General features: G+C 39.4%; 1 protein-coding gene across 3 annotated transcripts in view; it reads right to left on the bottom strand.

Annotated features, from left to right (window-relative positions):
* PHC2 (polyhomeotic homolog 2) overlaps positions 1–25,243 on the bottom strand; it is a 114,249-nt gene extending 89,006 nt beyond the window's left edge. For 2 of the 3 annotated variants that reach the window (XM_033227199.1, XM_033227204.1), the window contains exon 1: positions 24,335–24,814. The gene's annotated coding sequence lies outside the window, so the exon portion shown is untranslated. Of the gene's footprint in view, positions 1–24,334; positions 24,815–25,128 lie in introns of those variants that run through there. The other variant, XM_033227198.1, reaches the window with a different exon arrangement.
* Between the last annotated feature and the right edge of the window lie 278 nt (positions 25,244–25,521).

The raw sequence follows: 25,521 nt of genomic DNA, 5'->3' as shown, positions 1-25,521 counted from the left end.
TCACATCGTTCTCCTGCCTCAGCCTCCCGAGTAGCTGGGACTACAAGCGCCTGCCACCACGCCTGGCTAATTTTTTGTATTTTTAGTAGAGATAGGGTTTCACCGTGTTAGCCAGGGTGGTCTTGATCTCTTGACCTCGTGATCCACCCGCCTCAGCCTCCCAAAGTGCTGGAATTACAGGCGTGAGCTACTGCGCCCGGCCAGAATCAACTTTTATAAATGTTCCTTCCAGGTATGCTTGAAAATAATATATATTCTGCAGTTGTTAAGTACAGTGCTATATATATGTTCCTAGGTGAAATTTGACAATTGTGTTATTCAAATCTTATATGTTCTTACTGGGGCTTTTTGCCTGCTTTTTATATCAAATGCTGAGAGAAGAATGTAAATATAAAACACCTTGATAATGAATTTGTGTTTTTCCTTAGAGTTGTGGAATTTTTGCTTTAAGTATTTTGAGGCCATTTTATTCGATGAATATAAATTTAATATTCTTAGATTTTCCTCGCAAGTGGACATTTATTATTTTGAAGTAATCCCTTTTATTTCTAGAAGTATTTTCTGAGTCATTATAATTTTGTCTATAATTAACGTAGCAATTGGGCTTACTTTTGGTATGTATTTTCTTCACTATCTTTTCACTTTTAACTTTTCTGTTTACTTAGATCAGGGTTTCTCCAACCATGATATTTGGGCCAGGTAATTCCGTGTGTGTGTGTGGGGGGGGTGCAGTTCTATGCGTTGTAGTTTACAATGGCACTTGCCCAGGTTATGACAACCAAAAATAAGTCCAGACACGGTTAAATATCTTCTTGAGGGCAAAATCACCCACAGTTGAAAACTTACTGACATATTTCAGGTGTGTCTTCTACAAACAGCAGAGAGTTTTAGTATTATTTTATCCAGTATGACAATCTTTGTCTTTTAATGGGAACATTTAGTCCATTTACATTTGATGTAATAGAGGCAAACTCTGTTTTTGTTTGCCTCAAAATGCCTTTAATTTTCCTTTTGGGATACCCATCTGAGATAAATTTTCCTTCTGCCTGGGTCTACTTATCAGAATAATAAATTTATTAGGCTTCTTTAATCTGTGGATTGGTGTTTTATATCAATTAAGGAAAACTCTCTGCTACCATCTCTTCTAATATGCCTCTGTACCAAAACTCTCTTTCCTTATCTTCTGGGACTTTCATAAGGGTATGTTAGTAGGTATTCTTACTCTATCTCCATGTCTCTTACCCTATCTTTTCCTATCATCATTTCCTCTTCTCTGCTACACTCTGGATGATTTCTTCAGACTCATCTTTCAGTTCTGACCTCAGCTGTGTATGATCTACTGATTAATATGTTCACTGAGTTCATAATTTTGATTGTTATATTTTTCACTTTTGTAAGTTCTGTTTAGTTTTAAAACAATTTGTTACAACACTTTTTATAGATTCTCTTCTTGCAGATATTTTCAAGTTCATTAAAAAATCTCTTTATACATAGGATAGTTACTTTACAGTCTATCTAATGATTGCAATTTCTGAAGTTTCTGTGCGACTCTGTGTTGTTTCTGCTGTTTACTACTCAGGGTATCTTGTTATTTTGTGAAAGTGTTATCTTTGACTGTTGGTCATTATACTAGAAAATAAATATTTTCAAGGTTAATAAATGTCCTAAGATAATGGCACCATTCTCTAGAAATGATTTTTCTTTGCTTCTGTCAAGCACCAGAAGACACTGCTAGTATGGAACCATCCTAGTCTATCTATGTCAAAAGTTTGAGGTTCCCTGGACTACCTGAGTGACACAAACTTGAGCTGCTCCAGTAATGGTTTACTTCTAGTTCACTCTTACTTTGAAGATGGAGTGCTTGAGATTCCTGGATTGAACAGGGAAGTGGTTTATCAGATTTCTTACCCTGGGCAGGCTCTCAGCTTTGATTCCTGTCTTCCTTCCCCTATAAGACTACCAAAAACTCAGCCTGACTACACAGATACTTCACTCAGACTAGTAAATGCCTTCAGAGAAAGAGAGGTACTTTTAAAATTCACTATTCTAAGAGAGAGTATTTGTATTTAAAAACAATTGAAGCAAATTTATATACCTAATAATATCAACACTTTAAAAAAATGGTACAATCAATGTGTTTCATAGAAATAGATGAAGTTAAATACAATGAAGTAGTCATCAGGTTAGCTTTCTCAGGAGATGGCATTCCTGATATTGGTGTTTTCTGTGGTCAAGTTTCTGGCCTGTCCCTGATCATGTGGGTCTGGAGCACAAACAAGGTGTGAGCAGGGAGAAAGAGGCTTTGAATGGTGAGTTTACCTCTGTGGGTTCTTGTTTTACCCTAGATTTTGGCCTAAGCCTATTTTATTATTTTGTTAGCTTTTTAGTACATGTAAGAAAATTTAAAACGTGACTTCTGTTAGCATTATGTGAATAATGCTTGTCATCCTAATTACCTAGCTCACCATTACTGGAAGTGAAAGTTTCTGGATTAAGTGTGATGGAAAGCTGGAGAGGGAGTGAATCCATTAGTCTATTTTTGTCACATCACGTCAGAATCTGTTTACAAGCAAAAAGAATAACATATTTAAATCATTAACCAATAAGAAAATAGTTTGAATTGTATGAATTTATTTGCACTAGTTTGCTTCACGTGGATCTATGTTCTTTCTCCTGACTAGACAGTAAGCTCTTGAAGATTAGATACCCTTTCTGTTTTTAGTAGGTTTCTTTTTGTTTTGTTTTTGTTTTGAGATGAAGTCTCGCTGTGTTGCTCAGGCTGGAGTGCAGTGGCACGATCTCGACTCACTGCAACCTCCGCCTCCCAGGTTCAAGTGATTCTCCCGCCTCAGCCTCCTGAGTAGCTGGAACTACAGGCATGCACCACTGGCTAATTTTTTTTGTATTTTTAGTAGAGACAGGGTTTCACCATGTTGGCCAGGCTGGTCTCAAACTCCCGACCTTGTGATCCACCTGCCTTGGCCTCCCAAAGTGCTGGGATTACAGGCATGAGCCACCACGCCTGGCCTGTTTTTAGGAGGTGTTAAGTACATCTCTCATCCTTTATCTAGGACCTAGGACAAAAAGATAAAATGCCAGTCTTCTTGACTTCCTCCTTGTTACCATCCCAGGGCTTAAGAGCCCCAGGAGAGAACCAGACTCTCAGGAATTCATCTCTTCCCCCATCTCCTACATACTTGTTGTAGACCACTAGTTGAATACTGAGAACAATGATAACTACTTTACATCAAGCTTGAGAATTTAATCAGAGTGCAAGAATATACAAGTAAATAAATACAAATATAGAATTTGATATTGTTCAATCATGAGTAGCTTAGAAGTCAAATTTTCTCATATACTCACTGCTGAAAGACATATAAATTGGGGTATGTTTTAAAAATATACATCTAGAGCCATAGTATTTTATACAGGTTTTAACCCAGTAATTCCATTTTTATGAATGTATCTTAAAAATAATCCCAGGGGTTCACAAAGATTTAGCTACCTGAATGGTCATTACAAAAGGGGAAATTAAAGATTTAAAATCCCATTGGTAAGGGTTAGTAATTGTACTTTCATAAAATAGAATATCATATTTAATGACACAAAAAGGTTCATAGTAAGGTGATAAAATCAGTTTATGAAAGAGTAAGACAAGATCTTTTTTAAAATAAGAAAATGTATGCACTCATAAACTTAAAAAACTAGGATATAAAACAAAATATTAACAGCATTACTTCGGGGTGCTAGGATAACAGGTTTTTTTCTTGACTGTGCTTATTCCCCTCCCCCAAATCTTCTATAATGAAAATATATACTTTTGTAATAAAAATAATATTCATTATTAAAAAGTAAACTAGAGTTCCTTTATATCTAACAGGCGACCTCAGACCAGCCCTTTCCAGGCCCAACCTATCTATCACCGGTTAGCACAGAAGTCCACATTCTTCCAATTCTATAATCTGTCCCACTTGGTCCATACATAGGTTTTCGGCCACCTAGAAGAGTAACATTCATCCATCATTGGGTAGGTGGCTCATAATATATATTTGGTGAACTGAACTCATTGGAAAGAGGCAGAAATTTATTCACATAATGCTAACAGAATGTCACATACTTAAAACATGATTGTTTTCTGCCATTTTAAACTATCCTTATAGGCATTATATTATCTCTCACACTCAAACTAAATAAATATATTTTGAAAGAATAACCAAAGGGGAAACTATTACTATAATGACCTCATGTATTTTCTCTGGAAGGTCTGTTTGTTGAATATTTAGTAGTTTTGTATAGTGCCGGTCAATAAGGCTTAATTGCCTCTGCTGCTGAATTGCTTGTCACATGGAGAGAATCAAACCTACCCCCACTCCTTTATGGAAAAAATGAATCCCTGGAATGAGCTGGAATTTCCAAGAAAAACATACCAGTTCAATTTGTATTAATCCCTGTGGGATTACTGCACTGATGTCATTTTTAATATGCCTTACTCTTCCCCTCTGGTTGGCATGATCCATCATCTCTTTCCTCAGCTGGCTTTGCTGCTTTTCCTTGGAGAGCAGATTGTCTTTGTGAATGACTCTCTCAGGGAGCATGTGCAGGAGAAGCCAGAGCCTCACTCCATGGGAACGTAACAGACAGAGCTAAAGAATGGGATAAGAACAGTCGCTGAATGGAACAGGTCATGCTGCTTCTTGAAGCTGAAAAGGCCAATGCTGTAAAAGAGTTGATGAGAGCACCTAATCGGGTTTGACCCCACAGCCTGTGTGTATGCAGAAAGGGCTGGGAAATGTAGCTTTGCACATGAGAAGGGTAGTGATATTCCAGGGCTGCTATCCAGACACACTTACTCACTCATCTGCTTGATTCAATTTTATTTGTACAAAGGGTTTGTTGAGGCAATGGGCAGACTAAGCCTTCAGGGATCAAGGGCTATGCAAATAAAATCTTAATGGAAGATTAAATTAGCTGATGTCCTCCTTAATGCTATTTCCATTTGTAGGACTGGAACTGGCATTGGGGGAATGAATCATTTTTACTACATTTAAGCATTGATTTTAAAATACCTTCTTTACAAAAATAGTAGCCATTATAATTAAACAGGACTGGAAATAGTAACAAACAACAAAAACCTTCCTTTATATAAAGAGAACAAACATTATATTATGGTCACAGTTAAATAGCAAGAATGATAAATAAAGGCACCAACTATGGAGGTCCTTGTTTTGTTTATCCCCCCATGAAGAACCAAGTCTTTCTTTACCTGGAGACTTCCATTTATTATGATTACTAGCTCAAAATAATTTCTAAATATGGAACGAATTACATTTAGATAATTATATGTCTTATTTAGCCAGCCAGCTTCATTACCCAGTATATTCATTTCTTTAAAAAGGAAGTTCTCAAAAGCATTAAAATTATTTTTCTATGAATTATGGGAGAAATAAATAGTCTGAAAGTTAGTATAAATATGATATTCTCCTTGTACTAGTTTATATTTCACTAAAATATACTTAAATCACTAATCAAGAAGTCTCTATACAATCATTTGTTCCCTCCCAGAAGATATATTGCTGTTGATTATTATATCATTAACATACAGTCTTTAAATTGAGAGATAACTAGAGAATAAACCTAGAGATTCTAAACTACCTTAAGATACTGCTAGTTCCCCAAAAATGCACAGAAAAACATACTGGAACATCTCTGTTTTTTTTTTGTTTTTGTTTTTTGTTGTTGTTATATTAAGGAAAAGTTTAACATAAAAAATCTAGCAATGTAAATCAGCATATTAATAAAGAAGGTGATCATATGATCATCTTTTTCTTTTCTTTTTTTTTTTTTTTGAGATGGAGTCTTGCTCTGTCGCCCAGGCTGGAGTGCACTGGCATGATCTTGGCTCACTGTGACTTCCACCTCTTGGGTTCCAGCGATTCCCCTGCCTCAGCCTCCCGAGTAGCTGGGACTACAGGCGCGAGCCACCACGCCCAGATAATTGTTTGTATTTTAGGAGAGGTGGGGTTTCACCATGTTGGCCAGGATGATCTTGATCTCCTGACCTCGTGATCCACCTGCCTTGGCCTCCCAAAGTGCTGGGATTACAGGCGTGAGCCACCACACCTGGTCTGATCATCTTTATAGATAAAGGAAAATCAGTTGACAAAATTCAATACTCAACCACCATAACAATTCACAACAAACCAGGAATAGAAGAAAACTTCCTCAATTTCTTAAAGAACATCTAACAAAAGCCTACGGCTACATCATATTTATTAAGGGAAAGACTTAAGATTGAGAATGGCCATTCAATTGTCTATTCGATATCATACTGGAGGTACTAGGCAGTGCAATAAGGCAGGTTAAAAAGGTTTAAAGATTGGAAAGGAAGAAGTAAAACTGTATTTGCCAACAACATAATTGTGTTTGTAAAAAATCCTAAGGAATCCACAAAAAAAAAATCTATTAGAACTAAAGTAAATTGATCAAGGTCACAAGATATAATAACACAGAGAGGTTAAGTAACTTGACCAGGGTTACAATTATAATTAATAACTGGAAGAGCCAGAATCTAGTTAGACTGGCCTTGGAGCCTTTCTCTTAACTATTATTTATATGGTAACTTAAAAATCAAAGTGTCACTGTACACACACACACCTGGTATGCACGCAAACACTAAACATCACTTTTCCTTTTCTATTCAATTACCACCAGCTTTACCCTAAATTTTGGTGAAGAGGAATAAATAAACAATGCATGAATCTGGAATCCTCATTCTGTATATAAAAAGCATGATCACTAATAAAACCAAAGTTATAGATTTAATCCTTGTACAGGCCAGCACATTTCACACTGAAAAAACCCCTCACTAATACAGTGCCAGATATATGTACCCTATCTAGCCCCTACCCTAATAAGTGGCGAATACTCAAGTTCGGTGCAACTTATCTCTAGTACTAGAAAATAAAACTTGGAAGAGTATTGATGATGCATCAGGAGCATAAATCTTGTAATTGAAAGATAGCGTGGTCATTGAAAAATTCAGAAACAGAATTAAAAGCTTGACATAGATTTCAAAAGTAAGGTACTAATGCCCAATTAGTCACAAGCCAAAGTAAAGGCTGGTAGCATTTTTGTCTTTATAGGAAACTCAGGGTTATCATCAGGGATCTTACATATGGACTTTTTTTTTTTTTGGAGAGGGGATGGAGTCTCACCCTTGTCACCCAGACTGGAGTGTAGTGGCACGATCTCGGCTCACTGCAACCTCTGACTCCAGGGTTCAAGTGATTCTCCTGCCTCAGCCTCCCAAGTAGCTGGGATTACAGGCACGTGCCACCATACCTGGCTAATTTTTCTATTTTTGGTAGAGACGGGCCAGGCTGTCTTCAAACTCCTGATCTCAGATGATCCACCGCCTCGGCCTCCCAAAGTCCTGGGATTACAAGTGTAAGCCACGGTGCCTGGCCCGGACTTTTAAGTAGTTATAATCAAGACTGTCTATACCATGACAACAGAAATAATTGGATAACTACTATTGCTAAATTGACAAGCATTTATTAGGGCTACTATCTAACACTGAAGTATTGAAATATAGCCAGTCCACCGACACTGGACACTGACATATAGGCAGAGAGAAATGACAACGGGAGCCTGAGGTGGCTTCCTCATGATGAATGAAATAAAGGAGACCGCCGGCAAAGTGGCTGGTGCAGGAGATTATTCAGGCCCAGCTAGTAAACAGCCACAGAAAAATCATTCAATGGCAACAATCTCAAAAGTGAAGGCTCTTTATGAAGACTGTAAGTTTAAAAGACAGTTGCAAACACAGTCAGACTTTGCCAATAGTGACTACAACCTCAAACTAAAAGGCTTGTCTTTGAGCAGCAGGTGGTATGGTATTGGGGATATATCAGTCTATTTCAGTAAAACTGGCCTAGATAGATAATAACAAAGTGTATTCACTGCTTTATTGCTGTTTTGATCCACTGTATGTAAACCATGAACTTCAAATTATTTTCCCAATGAAAAAAGCTGTAATTATCCAACAAACTCTGTCTTCCAATGCCTCCTGTGGCCCAGAGTACATGACTGCAAGACAGATGACCCAAGGTTGTGTTTGTGGTCTACTGACAACTGAATTATGGTGCTACTGAGGGTAATACAGCATGGCATTGTGAGAAACAGCATGGTATAATGGAAAAACTTGAACTCATCATTTAGTATCTCTAGATCTCAACTTTTTAATTAAATCCCTTATATGTATACCTAAAAACTGAGTTGGCAGGGCTGTTATGAAGATTAAAATGCCTGGCATATATAAGATACTAAATAAATAAGTGACCATGCATCATGTTTACATATCTATTCTCTCTCTCCCTGTCTCACACACGCACACACACAAACACACACCACACACGAAAGGTTAACAGTTGAGGTTGATTTATTGCCCCAAATAACCTGTCCCTAGGATAGATTATTGTAATTAGCCTCACTTATTTTCAGTGTGGCCAGAAAGGACAGGGAGAAAAGTCCTAATTCTGGGGTCAGACAGTCTGTAGTTAGTGGAGGCTTCTACAGTTTACAAAGTTAGCATTTGTCAGATGTTCTCACTATTGTTTTGATCTTTATCTCAATGGTTCTGAATGTTTTACTCCTTGTTTGAATGTTGGGATGTTTATCAAAGTAAACATTTAAACACTGAAGCCCACTGACAAAGAATTTAAATAGACAGTAGGGCAGTTAAAGGATTTACAGCCAAGACTCAGTAACTGGTTACAGCTCTGTACAACCATGGACCTGCAGTCAATCACAGTCTGGTCTGCCTTAGCCTTATTTTGAAATTCTTTTTCAAACCTCTGCCATTCTAATAGTAATGAATTACTCTCTAATCATATGCTAGATAGCAAGGTGGGGGAAGATCTAAATCTCCTAAATCCTATTTTAATTTATCATGTAGAATTTTGTTATTTTAAATGCAGATCTACTTTTTAACTATTCACAAGCCATATTTTAAATGACAGAATTTCTTTAAAGAAAGGAATCTACTAGTAGTCAACATGTACGTTCCCTAAAAAGTAAGTTTGAGACTTCTATTTAGAAGTTAAAAAACAGGGACCAGATTTACTGTCCTGCCTTAAGCAACTAAAAAAACTGGACAAAATATAGAAAGAAATGGTTTTCAGACATGGCTGACAGGCAACACAGGTCTGTGATCTCTAAGAAAAGGGACACAAACAAAGTGAGTCCTATGAGTGTACCAGTTTACTGCCTACAGGCAGTTCCTGGATGCACTACAGGGAGGGGGACTAGATCTCACTGAGTCGAGGTGACTGAGATTAGACATTCAGGAGGGCAAAGTGACTAGAATTTGTGGGACAGAGAACTGGAGAGAGAGAGAGAGAACACTCTGGAGTTCTACCGACAGGCTTCCCTAGAGTCTTTGACTAAGTACTAGTCTGCACATGCATGAGAGGAACCCACTCAAGACTACTGGAAAGGAGCAGGCAGAACCATTCCCAGAGTTCTTACAGGGCTGTAAATAGTTTGTGTTCACATCTATCCAAGTAGAAAGACCTTGTAATAGACAAGGAATTAGATACAACCCCCAAAAGGATATTGCCAAAGTAGTGAGGTCTAAATTGGTTCTAGACCAATGGCTGCTCTGGACCCACCATAATAAAGCTTAGAAGCAATCTTTGAAAGGATCAGAATAATCCTAGGTAACATAACTGCATCCAAAATAAAAGCCAAAACTAATTAAAGAAATATAATGAAATTTAGTAATCAAGAATATAAAATAAGCAATACCTAGTCCCCAATAAAAAATTACCAGGCATGCAAAGAAATGGGAAGATCAGACTTTAAGCCAGAAGAAAAAATAAATAAGTAAAAATGTACTCAAAAATGACATGGATGAAAGAACTAGCAAACAAGTATATTAAAACACTTTTACTAAATATGTTCCACATGTTCAAGAAGTGGAGGAAAACATGAACATGAGGACAAGAGAGAGGGAAAGTGTAAAAAAGACATAAATTAAACTTTCAGAGACTAAGAATACAACATCTGAAACCCAAAATAGACTGGATGAGATTAACAACAGATTGTAAACTTCAGAAGTAAAGATCAGTGAACTTGAAGACACAGAATTAGAAATTATCCAAAATGAGGCACAGAGACACAGGAGACTGAACACAAATGAACAGAGCATCAGTGACCTGTGGGACAATATCAAGCAATCTAATATTCATGAAATTGGAGCTTCAGAAGGAAAAGAGATGTGGGGAGGAAGGGAACATAAAAAAATATTTAAAGAAACCATAGCTAAAAGTTTTCCAAATTCGATGAAATCCATAAATCCAAGCATAATATACAGAAAGTGACTCCAAGGAACATCATAATAAAACTGCTGAAGTGATAAAAAGAAAACCTTAAAAGTAACCAGAGGAAAAAAGACATTAGAGTAACATAGATAAGAATTACAGCAGATTTCTGGCCGGGCACAGTGGTCACACCTGTAATCCCAGCACTTTGGGAGGCTGAGGCGGGCAGATCACGAGGTCAGGAGATCAAAACCATCATGGCTAACATGGTGAAATCCCGACTCTACTAAAAATACAAAAATAAATAAATAAATAAATAAATTAGCCAGGCGTGGTGGGGGGACCTGTAGTCCCAGCTACGTGGGAGACTGAGGCAGGAGAATAGCGTGAACCCAGGAGGCAGAGGTTGCAGTGAGCTGAGATCGCACCACTGCACTCTAGCCTGGGTGACAGTGTGAGACTCCGTCTCAAAGAAAAAAGAATTACAGCAGATTTCTTCTCATAAACTATGCAAGTCAGTAGGCAATGGATAGACATCTTTATTTTTTATTTTTTTATTTTTTTTGGATAGACATCTTTAAAGTCCTGGAAGAAACTATTAACCTAGAATTCTTTACCTAGTAAAAATATCTCTCAAAATAAAGGTAAAATAGAACTTTTCAGACAGATAAACACTGAAATAATTAATTCTAGTATAACTGCACTACCAAAAATATTAAAGAAAGTTATTTAGTCTAAAGAAATTGATAACAGAAACACAAAGGAATAAAAAGGACATCTGAAACAATAAATAGGTGAGTAAATATAAAGGTCATGTTTCCTCATTTTTAAGTATCTTTAAAAGATAATTGACTACTTAAAGTAATAATAAAATATGTTAAATAAAATACATGACAATAACTCAAAGGGCCGGAAGGGAAAAATGGAAGTATATAGTTTTAATGTTTTTCCACTATATGTAAAGTGATATATATTATTTCGAGATAGGGATAAGTTTAAGACATATGTTATAAACAGGAGGACAAGTACTAAGAAAAGACAAAACAAAGACACATATGCAATAATGCAATAATGAGGACAATATGGGGTCAAAACTAAGTAACTCAAATAATCCTAAAAGAGGCAAAAAAAAAAGAGAAAAAAAGGAACAAAGAACAAATAAGACAGATAGAAAACAAACAGCAAGAATATCAATTCAAGGCCAGCTATCCCAATAATTATAATAAATGTAAATTGTTTAAACATCCCAATTAAAAAGCAGAAATTTTCATATTGGATTAAAAACCAAAGATATGCTTTCTACAGAAACATACTTTAAAAATAAAGACATATATAGGCTAAAAGTAAAATGGTGGAAAAGATACACCATGCAAACAATAACCATAAGGAAGCTGCAGTGATTATATCAATATCAGACAAAATAGACTGCAGAAGAAGGAATATTGCCAGAAAAAAGAAGGTAATCTTATAATGATAAAAGGGGCAGTTCATCAAGAGGACATACAATCCTAAATGTGTATGTACCTAGTAACAGAGTTCAAAATACATAAAGTAAGAACTGATAGCACTAAAAGGAGGAAAACACAAGTTTACCATTATAGTTGGAGATTTCAATACTCCTCTCTTAGTAATTGATGACACAAGTAGATGTAAAAATTAATACACATATAAAAGACTTGAACAACACTATCAACCTAATTTAGATATATAGAACATTCCACCTTAATGACAACAGAATATACATTCTGGGCCATAAAATAAGTCTCAATAAATTTAAGAGAACTGAAATCATATAAAGCATATTCTCTAAGCATAACAGAATTATACTTGAAAGCAGTAACAGAAAGCCATTAGGAAAATCTCTAATATTTAAAACCAAACAATGCACTTCAAAATAACTCATGGATCAAAGAAGAAATCCTAAAGAAAATTAGAAAATATCTTAAACCTAGTGGAAACAAAAACATTATGTATCAAAATCTGTAGGATACAGGTGAAGTAGTACTTAAAGGAAATTTTATAGCATGAAAACACTAGTGTTAGAAAATAAGAGAGATCTCAAATCATTAACCTCAGCTTCTATTTTGTGAGAGAAAGAAGAGTAAATAAAATGCAAAGGAAGGAAATAATAAAGAGTGGAAAACAATGAAGTAGAACACAGAAAAACTATAGAGAAAAATCGATGATACAAAAAGCTGACTCTTTGAAAAGATCAACACAATTGAAAAACCTCTAGCCAGATTGATCAGAAAAAGGAGCAAGAGCAAGAGAGAGAAAGAGAGTGAGAGAGAGAGAAAGGACACAAATCACCAGTCATAGAAATGAAAGAAATCTTACAGACATTAAAAGGATAATGAAGCAATATTATGAACTACTTTATACCAACAACTTAAACAACTTAGGTGAAATGAATAAATTCTTTTTTTTTTTTTTTTTTTGAGACGGAGTCTCGCTCTGTCACCCAGGCTGGAGTGCAGTGGCCAGATCTCAGCTCACTGCAAGCTCCGCCTCCCGGGTTCACGCCATTCTCCTGCCTCAGCCTCCCGAGTAGCTGGGACTACAGGCGCCGCCACTTCGCCCGGCTAGTTTTTTGTATTTCTAGTAGAGACGGGGTTTCACCGTGTAGCCAGGATGGTCTCGATCTCCTGACCTTGTGATCCGCCTGTCTCGGCCTCCCAAAGTGCTGGGATTACAGGCTTGAGCCACCATGCCCGGCCGATAAATTCTTCAAGACACAAATTATCAGAGCTCACTCAAGAAGAAATAGATAACCTGAATAGCCCTATAGCTACTAAAGTACCTGAATTCTTGGTTTAAAATCTGTTTACAAAGATAACTCCAGGCACAGACGGCTTTATTGGTGAATTCCATTAAATATTCAAAAAAAGAAATAATGCCAATACTAATAAACTCTTCTAGAAAACAGAAAAAGAAACTCCTACCTACTCATTTCATGAGCCCAGAATTACCCTGATACCAAAACTACACAAGGATATTTAGAAGAGAAAAAATACTAAAGATAAAGGCTACCTAATGGAAAAGCATAAAAACAATGAACACAGCAGAAAACATGAAGAACAGACTAGAAGATTGAAAAGACTTTAGACATTGTCACATTGTCCTTTGTGGAATGCTTGCCCAGTGTGAAGCCCCGTATAGCATAGTGTTTAATAGCATGGCCTTTTGAAATCAAACTGTCTGCCTTGGTTCAGGTCCTGGCCCCACCATTTACTAATTGCATCACTTTGGCCAAGTTACCTAACTTCTCTGTGCCCTTCCCATTTAAAACAGAACTCCCATTATGGGAGTTGCTATGAAGAATAAATGAGTAAATACATTTCAAATGCTTACACCACTGCCTGGCTCATAGTAAAGACTACATACATGTTTGCCGAAATTATTATTATACATGTTATATTAGTTGGTTGTTATCTTTATTAAGTCATAATATTTTCTCTCAAAATGAGCTAGGCAGTATAAGTGACTACCCTCATTGTTTAGTCCCCTATTGCTGCCATAAAAACAATGACAAACTTAGTGGCTTAAAACAACAGAAACTTACTCTCTCACAGTTTTGGAGGCCTGAAGTTCAATATTAGCTTTACTGGGTAGAAATCAATGGGTCAGCAGGCTGTGCTCCCTCTGAAGGTTCTAGGGAAGAATCTATTTGTTGAATCTTCCAGGTTCTGGTTGCTGCTGGCTCTCTCTGCTTGTGGCCATATCACTCTAATCTTTGCCTCTGCATTTACATTGCCTCCCACTTGTCTGTGTCTCCCTCTGCCTCTCTCTTATAACGACACTTGTGATTGTATTTAGGGCCCACCCAGATATAACCCCTCCATGTCAAGATCCTTAATTTAATCACATCTGCAAATACCCCTTTTCCTTATAAGGTAATATTTACAAGTTCTGGGGATAAGGTATTAATATACTTGGGTGGTCATTATTCAGTCTACTACTTATCACTAGGGAAGGCTGATGTGGTGTGGAAATTATTACATAAACAACATTTCTTTTTAAAGGATATTTAGCTCTCTCTACAACAAACCTGTTATGCAACCATGTTTCAAGGCACAATCCATTCACCTAGAGGTAGGTTCCAAAACTGTAAGCATAATATCTACAATGAACTATAACACCACAATAGTGCTAACATACAAACTCAAATCTATATAATTATGACACTGATCACAAACTTTGGGGGAGGGAAACATGCCTGGACCTTCTTGTGATTCAAATAAAACAGCTTATTAAGATCACTAGTAAGAATCAAGAAGATAAACATAAACTAGATTTGGTGATGGCAGTTATAACGAAAGGAAGATTGAAAAAAATCAGCTCACTCTTAATGACCATAGGTACTTGAACTCAAAGCCTGCATGTTTACCCTACATTACACAGTAATGAAGAACTTCAGTTCTAGAGTCAGTCCTCAGTTCAAAATCTGGCTAATGTATTCATGATTTGAACTTGGACAAGTTATTTCACCTTTTTTTTTTCCTTTTTTCTTTCCTTTTTGTACCCAGGCTGGAGTGTGGTGGCACGATCACAGCTCACTACAACCTTGACCTCTTGGGTTCAAGTGATCCTCTCACCTCAGCCTCCTGAGTCGCTGAGACTACAGGTGCATGCTACCACATCTGGCTTATTTTTAAAATTTTTTTTAGAGACAAGGCCTTGCCATGTTGCCCAGGTTAGTCTCGAACTCTTGAGCTCAAGTAATCCTCCTGCCTCGGCCTCCCAACATGCTGTGATTACAGGTGTAAGCCAACGTGCCCAGACTATTTTCACCTCTTTGAGCCTGTTTCTTCATCTGTAAAATGGAAATAACATGAGTACTTACCTCAGAGTGTCTGTGAGGATTAAATAAGAATTCACGTAATGCTCTCGCATGACAATTATCATATACGAGTGCTCAATAAGTTGTAATTCCAATTATTATTATGTAATAAACACTAGTGTTTCTAATACAACTCTATCTTCTCTTCTATTTCAGGAGAAATATTTCCTCATATTCAGTTTCTTTATGGTCAGGAGCTATTCCTCTAGGGACTGTGATCTCATGGGGGAAAGGCACCCACATGGGAAAAGCAAAGAAAATAATGTAGTCTGCAATTCTGGTATGCATATACTTGGGGAAACAGGAAAAGAGGAATAAAGACGGGACTTTGTAAGCTAGTAAAGGACAGGCAGTAGGGCAAAGTGTGTGACTAAGAGGGCTAACATATAGTACTTGAGGATGGGGGAAATAAGAAAAAACATAAGAATTTAAATAGCAGAAGTCTAAATAAAGGGATGTAATAGATGCATTCTCTACAGGAACTTATTAAATGATTAGAACTTTGAACTCTGGAAATATGAGGGCTGAAAGGAAGGAGTTATGGGTGATGTCATGAGGAGTACAGACAAGATAAACCCAAATGAGCTTACTTCAACATACCAGAACCCCAGTCCTGGGACTGAGATGAAGTAGAGGATAGAAAAGAGAAGCTGAAAACTCAAGAAAGTTTGTGTTTAGGACAAATAAAACACTGCAAGCAACTTCAAGACATGGGTAGTATGTTGTTTCTCAGTATTTTCAGCAGTAAGTCCAGTATCTCATATGCCATTAACAAACTGGGGTTGAATGAACAAACATATATATTCAAGAGTAAACATACTGGCAGTAGACGAGAAGGCTCATTAAAGGTTCTTTGCTAGCTGCATGATTCTGTCTCTGGTCTCACTCCTGTACAAACCATCCTTCACATTGCTGATGTGTTCTTTCTAAAAGGCAGATTTGATCACGTTACTCCTAAGGGCTTTAACAGCTCCCTTTGGTCGCCACCATAAAGTCCAAATTCCTCAGCCTGGTAAACCAAGCCTTTTGTGATCTGATGCCAGCCTACTTTTCAGACTCGTTTCTGCAACAACCCTCCTCATATGTTCTGCTGTGGTCTTGGAAGGTTGTTTGGAGGTCTCCCATATGTGCTCTCTCAAGCAAAGACATCCCCACCTTTGCACACACTGCTTCCTGTCTGGCTGAGAAGCTCCCTCTTACCCTTCAAATGTCACTTTCTCCAGAAAACTTTTCCTAACATTTCTAAGCAGGGTCCATACTTCTATTATGGTACTAAGCACAGTACCATAATTAATGTTTCCATGTCTTTCTTTCTTTAGAAACCTCTGTAGTACCATGCCTGGGTTCTACTCATCTTTGCATCCCCAGCTGCTAGAGTGGGGTATAGAAGCTTATTAAATGTTTGTTGAAAAAATAAAGAAGATTGTAGAAGCCAAAAATAGAAATAAAGCTTAAATACTCAGGTAAACAAAGACAGCAGGATACTAAAAGACAGTTAGGGATTGGCAAGTCCATCCCTGTAATCGGAAGATTTTGTCATGGCTAGCAGCTACAATATGCCCTCCAATTGAGCTCTGTTATCACGATCAGAAACCAAATTTTGGGCTGGTTATACGATGGGCCTGATCCAGTATTACATTCCCTATTTATATTATTCCAAACCATTTCTAATACTCCGCCTTGGATAAAGCAATTTCATTTTCACATGCTTTAGTGTCACCATCTCATGTGAAGTAACCTCTATTTCAAAATGCCCTAAAAGTCAAGTTCTGCCCTCTTATTCTAATTCTCATTTTCTCTCTCTCTTACTAAGTGGAATGGAAAACTTCTGTGCTAACTTAAGAATGAGAATAGTCTGAATCTAAACTTACTGTATACCCTAGGAAAGTTATTATACCTTTATACATCTCAACTTTCTCTTCCTTCAATGGGATCAACTCTATCTAGGAGGCCATAGGAAATAATGAAAGGTAAAACTTACACAATTCTTACTATGTACCTCACATGTATTAACCTGTTTAAATCTACAATTCTTGGAGGTAGGGACTGTGATTCTCCTCCACTATACCCAAGAAGACTGGAGCAGAGAGAGAACAGATGGAAGGAGGCTGGGAAGTTCACAGCTCATGAGTGGCTAAGAGGCAAGGCTGGAACCCCAGCATTACGGCTCTAGTGTCCCTGCAGTGAACCTTTACCTCCGACTGCCTCTCTGCAGGCCAATGGAAGATACTGTGCTTGGAACACAACTCTAGCACATTAAAGTATTAAAGGACTTAAAAATTATATATTTTTTCAAACAAATGCAAGCCTTATTTGTAACTGAAAACAAAATAAAAGTGGGAAGAGAAGGAATGGAGACACTGAATGGTAGGCTTCAGATATGGGACAGTGTTCCATATTTCAATCCAAACGCATTTTACAGCCAAGATTTTAAGACCTGAAACCATCCATCCCGTACAGCTAAAATAAGAAGGATCTCGCTATTTTAGCCATCAAGGAGATGGATGTGTCCTTCACTGGTACTGTATCTAAAATTAAGATGACACTGTCAGTAGATGAACATCTACTTTGGGGTATGGCTTTATGGACCAATGAATTAGGTTTTTCTCAGGAGCAGCAACCAAAGAATAGAAATAACACAAGATACACTTGTGTTAAGCTTTTTGTACAGAAACAGAATTTTATTTCTAGAAAAAGCATTAAATATTTAGTTAAGTTCACATTACCCTATACTAAAAAAATTAATTTGGGGCAAAACTTAAAGAACTAGGTATAATGCAGTACTTTCAAATTATCAACTGCTTATAATTATATTTCCTTCTGGGCAAAGGAAATATATATATTTTATTTAGAAAGTGCTGAATAAGGCTGGGCACAGTGGCTGACACCGGTAATCCCAGCACTTTGGGAGGCCGAGGAGGGTGGATCATGAGGTCAGGAGTTCAAGACAAGCCTGGCCAATGTGGTGAAACCCCATCTCTACTAAAATCACAAAAATTAGCCGGGTGTGGTGGCGCACACCTGTAGTCCCAGCTACTCGGGAGGTTGAGGCAGGAGAATTGCTTGAACCTGGGAGGCAGGGGGTTGCAGTGAGCTGAGACCGCACCATTGCACTCCAGCCTGGTGGACAGAATGAGACTCCGTCTCAAAAAAAAAAAGTGCTTAATAAATATTTATTGAGTAAATTAATACTATTATAGAGATTGATTCATTAATACTATTTTAGAGATAGATTCATTTCTAGATGGATCCTTAGAAGGAATGGGTGCCTTATAATAGTCATCATTTGTCCTGGAGAACTTACTCCTCAAATCTCTTGAAAAGCCTAAAGCCATCTTTATCTGTACCCACGGTTTCTACATCTTTTCTTCCTCCATCAGAAAGAGAACAGAGAAAGATCAGGTTACATTGCTTCTGTGGGCCTGTATACATTCCTGAGAGGTTCTCTCTTCTGTCAGGAAAAGTTTCCCTGGCAACCATATTTACACACTCACTCATTTCCCTCCCCTCCTTTGATTCACTGGTTGGTATAAAAATTAATTTGCATTGATTTGCTGAAGCTTACAAGTTAATCATTCTAATAGACTCACAAAATTTTAGATGCTGGTCTCTGCCCAAAACTTGTTTCTTAAAGGGCCTGTTTACTTTCTTTAGAAATTTGAATGTAATTATCTTCAGTTTAAATATTTTTAAATACATTTAATATGTATTCTGAATGTTTCTGGCTTCAGGTAGAGAAAATAATATTTTTCTAAGGGCATCTGGCCTATATTATTAGTTAGGACAATCAAGAAACAAAGAGATACTTTAGTTCTGAGTAAGCAAAGGGTCAGATTCTTATCCAGCTATAGTAAGGTCCTGGAAGATAAAAGTCAAGGACCAAAACAAAAAGTCTGGGTCACATGAAATGATGAATCAGGCCTAAGATTCTGGGTGATCAGAGGTCAGGACCTGGATAACAGGAATGGGACGTGAGTTATCAAGAACTGAGTTTCATTAATTCATTCACTAAGTATTTACTGTGCATCTACTAGGGCATGGTGTTGGGAAAAGAGCAGTGAATAAGCCAGACACAGATGTACCCTCATAAAATTGAGAGTCACATATCTGAATAGTGAACACATGTTGTCTTTGTTATTGAACCAAGTATCTCTGGACTAGGGGTGCTCAGTGTATAATTTCCTATAAAGGCCAAAATTGCTTTCAGACTAGGAATGGCACAGAGACCTATAGATAAAGATAAGCTCAAGAAGCCTTCACTGGAGTAGATAAGTTGGCAAGTCAAGCAGTCTTGGACATATACTACAGTTTATTTGTATTTAAACTTCAACAACAATGATATATGAGCCTATCACAGGAAACAAGGTTAGATACTTTGCAATATACCTACATTTTATAAAGAATAGAGTGAAAGCCGATAAAGGTATGAGTTATTCTTAAGCTCTTTTAACAACCATTTACTGAGCATCTATGATGTTCAAGAAATAGTTTTAGGAACTTAAGGGTATGAAAAAGACATGGTCCTTAGCAATTATAACAATGTGGCAAATGCTATAATGAGATGCTAACGTATGAAGAAATATCAAAGAGGAGATTACTAATTCTTAAAAAGCAAGCTGGGAAATGCCTTCTGAGAGGTAATGCTTGAAATGAGTCTTAAAAGATAAGTAGAAAATTTTGTTTTAAGCTGGTAAATGTTGGGGTAATTTGTTATACAGCAATGGATAACTACTACAGTGCCTTATGGAGACCATGCTATAGCACAACTAGGAGACTATGGAGAAGACCCAGCCCAGTCATGTAAACTGTGTTTCATGTGTATACTGCAGGTTATATTGGACATCTCTTCATATTTTTCTTCTCACGTATTCTTAGGCTTACCTGATCCATGTTGGGCATAGAAAATGAGAACAAACACTCTGAACGGGGATGAGACAGGTAATGGGAGGAGGCAATACAATCTCAGTCTTGTCTGATTTCCCCCACAAAGGAATCCAGGTTGGTTGGCATAGGACTTGGTCAAGTGGTAAGTGTCAAGTGATGTCAGGACTTGGTCAAATCATTACTCAGAGAGACCAGAAGTGAGAGGAACAACAGGACGATTAAAAACTGTTTCTGAGAGAACCATAACCATGAAACCCAGAAAAACCTAATTGGTTGTCAGTTCCAAGTAGTGACTGTAAAGCCAAAAATTAGAGAAAATAGAAGTTTCTGTGTTTCTTGATTCATGTGGGTAGATGAAGGAACAGAGTAGGCAACAAAGGCAAGAGAGAACAGAAGCATTCCAGACAATGGTGGCAACCAGTGGGGTTCAAAGCTGCTGGGGGAGTCCATGGTTTGAGGGTCAAAGGGTAGCATCAACTTGGTTAAAAAGGCACCAGATGAGGGCAGACAAGTCGTAGTGTACCTGTTCCACTCCAATTTCTGTTTCAGTAGGTTGAAAAATGGTCTCCATATCTTCCCATGAACAAATGGGTATATCTAACTAAAAAAGGAATAGAAATGAACTTGTGTTGTATTTAAACTGGGAGTAACAATAGCATCAGGACTATAACTCTCTCTAATAATACCCTCAAAATATGGTGGATGAGTTTCCAGAAGTCATTCTAAGTAAGCAATTCCTTGCCTCTTTATTCTCTATTCTCTTCATATGGACTAGGCATTTCCTTTTGCCCTTCACACCAGCCAACTCATGGAGTTCAAAATGAGGGGACCATAGGAAAATGTGATTGTGCAGCATGACACAGCAAGGACTTAGGCCACCTACCCAAAACAAAGGCCACAGCGCAAAATGCTTTCCTACCTTCAGGAGGTAGTACAGATACCTTCAGGCAGAACTGGGTACCTAATTTGTGGGGCCTGGTGCAAAATGAAAATGTAGAACCCCCTTGTTAAAAATTATCAAGAATTCCAAGACAGCAACAAGAGAGTATTAAACCAAGCCTAGGCCCCTCTAAACATAGGGCCCTGGGAGACTGCACAGGTTGCATACCCACAAAGCTGGCCCTGACTTCAGAGACAGTATAGTATGATCCTTCAGGAAAGCTTTAGAGTCTGAGCTGGATCCAAATCCCATCTGTGCCACTCATTAGCTATGTGACCTCCGGCAATTTACTTAGTCTTTCCATGTTGCCAAGAGGTTGCGTGGTTATAATCTGGTGCTGGGAAGATTAAATGGGATAATGAACAGAATGTATACAGAGCTTAGCACAATGCCTAGCACATAGTGAGCACTCAACAAATGATAGCTGTACTATTACTGTTCAATGAAACATACAAGTAGTTATTAAAGCAGTAAGTTTAAGAAATGGACTGCTGACTTACTATTAAGGATATGAAAGAAAAAGAATAATATTTTAGGTCAACTAAAATAATGAAGCAGACAGGGAAAATGAAATCTTCCACTTGACTGTGCTGTCTTTGCTAATCACTTCTCTATTTCTTTTCTTCCTTTCATTGCCAAACATACAAAAGGTGATCCGCATGCTGTCTCCACTTCTTATCTGCATCTCATGCCACAGTTCTCTCTAATGTGGCTTTTAATATCCCCATGGCCACCCCTGCCACTCTAGTGAAGCTATCATTTTCAAAAAGTTACTAATGACCTTCTGTTTACTAAATAGAATGAATGTTTCCCACTCTTTCTGTACAATTTCATACTGCAGACCAATTTCTGCAGCTCAAAACTTTTTCTTCTCTTGACTTTTATGATACTACACTATCATGGTTAATAGCATGTCTAACCGGCCTTGGCATCTGTCAGGTACACAACAAATGGTGGTGAATAGAATGTATTTGTTTGATGAATAAATTAGATGGTTGTCTTGATTCTTTGATATTCCTTATTTTCTACCATACGAACTCCATGGCTTCTCCCTCCCTCCCTAATTGTGGGATATATCTCCAAGTTTCAATCCTTCATCCTCTATTCTATTTCTATGCTGTTACCACCGGTGAACTCAACTAATGATATGGCTTCAATTATCACCATTTTTTTTCTTTTCTCAGCTCCTATAATACCACGTATTAAGCATCTCAAAAAGGTACTAAATGACTGCTATACATTTGTGATTTCATTTACTCATCACATCAATATTGGGTAGGTGGCATTATTACAGATGAAGAAACTGAAGTCAAAGTCATGTAGCAAGTACCTGGTAGAAGTGGGATCCAAATCTTTGTTTAGCTGAGAATAACCCCCATATTACACCACCCCTCTCATTTTCCTATCTCCTCCACATCACAAATACAGGATAGTATTTGCACACAAGCAGGTGTTCGGTAAATATGCTGATTGAGAAGACTGCTTAAATACCGCCCATGATTTTCCAGCACTTACAGTATCATCAATCTTAGCAGAGCATATTAAGCATGACACCCCAGTGACACCTTCTTTAGACTTGATCTGTAATATAATTCAAAACAGAAAATTTGCCAAAAACTCGCCATAATCTGTTCTAAAAATAAATTTGGTCTAAGCAAAGCAAAAAGGCCTTTATCTGATTCAAATATAGGAGAGTTTTGGGGATGAGGTCCACCTTGCTACTCTAGGCCCAACCTTGCTCAGCTTCTAAATGATCAGGAAGTAAAAATAGGCTGGCTAGTTGATGGCTGATGAGGTTAAATGAACTATTTATAGTTCTAGAGATAGATACTAAGACAGCAGAATGGGATTTTCTCTGCTCTGGTAGCTAAGACCTCATTAAAAGAAGCCCAATACGTGTGAGACATGGGTGGAAACTGGGATGAAGAGAAGAGGATAATAGTAAGGAGGGAGGGTAAACAGAAAGGAGGAGGCATTGGAAAGCCTATGGAGGGCCTGACCCAGTCTGGCAGATCCACTGCTGTTATGCACAGCTGGCACCATGCAACAGTGGGGTCAGCTGCATTTGCACGGTTCATGGTCTCAGTCCTGGACTACTTGCCCTGACCCATCTCACACTCCAGTCCTCTCTTAATCCAGATCCTTCCAGCTTCTGATCGTAATACTTATTTCCCCAGGTCTCACAGATTTGACATCCAGCATTGCTTCCCTAGTTATGGCCATGTATTTTCTTTCTGTATGGTTTAGATTTGCTCTCCTCAGATGCTGCCTCTAGTGCCAAACATTATGCCCAGTTTTCAGGCTGTCTCCCTTAGAGCGATTGAAAACCACTCCTATTCCACCTCCACATGATGGACTCTTACTTGGAAAGACATGGGTGACAAAGACCACGGATGAGGCTCAGAAAAACTGATGAGGGGAAAATATGGCAGAGAAAACAATAAGAAAAATATCACTGGACAACTGGGCTGGGAATGAGAAATTCCAGGCTACTTTTAGAAAGTTACATTACAGAGGAAGGAAAAAAGCCATAGTTACAATAGAGAGCCATTCCCTAGAGATAACATATTCTTTATGTGGCGGCATTGGCTGTTCCCCCGCTTTGGCTGCCTTTTCAGTCCTTTCCAATTTTCTCTGCAAGGTGAACTCCTATTCACCCTTCAACACCTTATTTAAATGTGTTCTCTGGAAAGCCTTCCCTGGTCCTCTCAGACAGCTAATTGTTCCCTCCTCTGTGCTTCCACAGTCCTTTGCATTCACGTCTATTGTGCTGTTAATCACTTTTACTAGCAATTTCATTTGTTTCTGCCACCACTTCTTTCAGGACAAGGACTAATTATCTTATTCATCTTTGCATCCCCAAGACATAGCAGAGTGCCTGGCATATGCCAAGTATTTGTTGTTGGGTGATAAAAGACATCAAGAGCAACGTGGAAGTGCAATTTGCACTTCACTTGCAAAATCAAATTGGTTCCTGGTACTTTTCATGTGTAACCGCGTTTTCTCTTGATTTAGAAGGAACGAGTTTAGACTCATAAAAGAAACTCTATTGATATCACGGACGCATTAGCCGATTTTCATCCCCACTAGTGACAGAAATATTTTTTTCCCCTACACTTCCAAGAAACTCCCAGGGTAAGCTTAATATCAGTGGCGCAACTCTCCTCCTACCATTTCTATTGTAGCGAAAGCTAAATTACACTGTGAGCCTAAAGCTGCCACCAGTCTCAGTGAAATGGGGGAGGGGGGATAATTACAAGAAGACACTTCTGTAGCAGACCTAGGAGGGGGTTGGGGGAGCAAGATGAATTTAAGCTTCGCCTTATAAGAAATGTGTTAGACACTCACGTAGAACAGCCGCTTCCTCTGTGCATGACAGACCCGATCCAGGTGTCCAGCACCGACCTTTTCCCATGGGTGTCAGGTCATCACCCAGCACAGAAAACAAGGGACCAGCGCCTTTCTAGGGCATCCCTCTTTCTCCAACCTTGGGGCCCGCTTTTCCTCTAGGGGACTGTTCTCTCCTCCCAGTTCTAGCAACCCAGGTTCCCTCTGCTGGTGCCCACCACGCTACGCTTGACTCTGGACCGAAAGTGCCAGAGGCTGGGCTGTCAGGCCGCGGCTGGGGAGCGGGCGCCCTGGTCAGGCCCGCACCCCGGGTCTCCCCGCACTCTGCGGGAAGAGCGAAGCAGGCGCAGGCCGCGCAAGGCCACGGGCTGCCGCGGCGCGGGCCTCTCCGCGGGAGGGTGCTTGGTCTCCGGAGAAAGGGTGCCAGTGACGGGACCTTGGCCCGTTCCCGTTCCCGGCAGCCCCCCGGCAAGCCTCGGCCCCAGAGCTCCCCACAGCCCTCCTCGCGGCGGGTTACCGGCCCGGGGGCGCCGCGCTCTACCGGTCGCTGGCCGGGACTGCGGGCTCCCAGCGCGGGCTCCACGCCGCGGACCAGGGGTCAGGCCGCCTGCCTCCCGCCTGTCCGTGCCCATGGCAATGCCCCGCCCCGCGCGGCCCGTCCCGGCCGAGCGCTCCGGCCCGACCGTGACAGCTGGGTGGCCAAAGGGTTAAGCCGGCAGCGCGGCGGCCGGTGTCCCCCGCGCGCTGCCCGTCAGCCGCAAGCCGGCCCCAGCGCGCACGCGCCCGCCCGTTACCTGCGGTCGCCTCCGCGCTCCTCCTCCACCTGGCCGCTCTCTCCCGGGGGCCGCCCCTCAGCCCGCCCCCTCGGCTCGGCGCCGCGCACCCTGCTGGCTACTCGGACGCGGCCCGCGGAGGAGGGGCGTGGGCCTCATTACCATATATTAGCATACCAGCGCGCGTCACGTGGCCGCTCCAGCCAATGGTCACCCTGGAAGGGCGGGGATTGGGCGGAACACGCCTTAGCGCTGCTCCCAGCCTGAACCGGTGGCCATGGCAACGGGCGGGTGGGCGGGGTAGTGGGGAGGCTCCGGAGCCCGGTGCCCCGGGGAGCATCTCCCATACCTGAGCTCCGCATGGCGACCGCGCGCAGTTTTCCCACCTCGCGGATGGAGAGATTTGTCTTAGCC

The sequence above is a fragment of the Trachypithecus francoisi genome, unplaced genomic scaffold, assembly GCF_009764315.1.
Source record: "Trachypithecus francoisi isolate TF-2019V2 unplaced genomic scaffold, Tfra_2.0 Lachesis_group12, whole genome shotgun sequence".
Classification (NCBI taxonomy): Eukaryota; Metazoa; Chordata; class Mammalia; order Primates; family Cercopithecidae; genus Trachypithecus; species Trachypithecus francoisi.
This window is presented reverse-complemented; position numbering and strand designations above follow the sequence as displayed.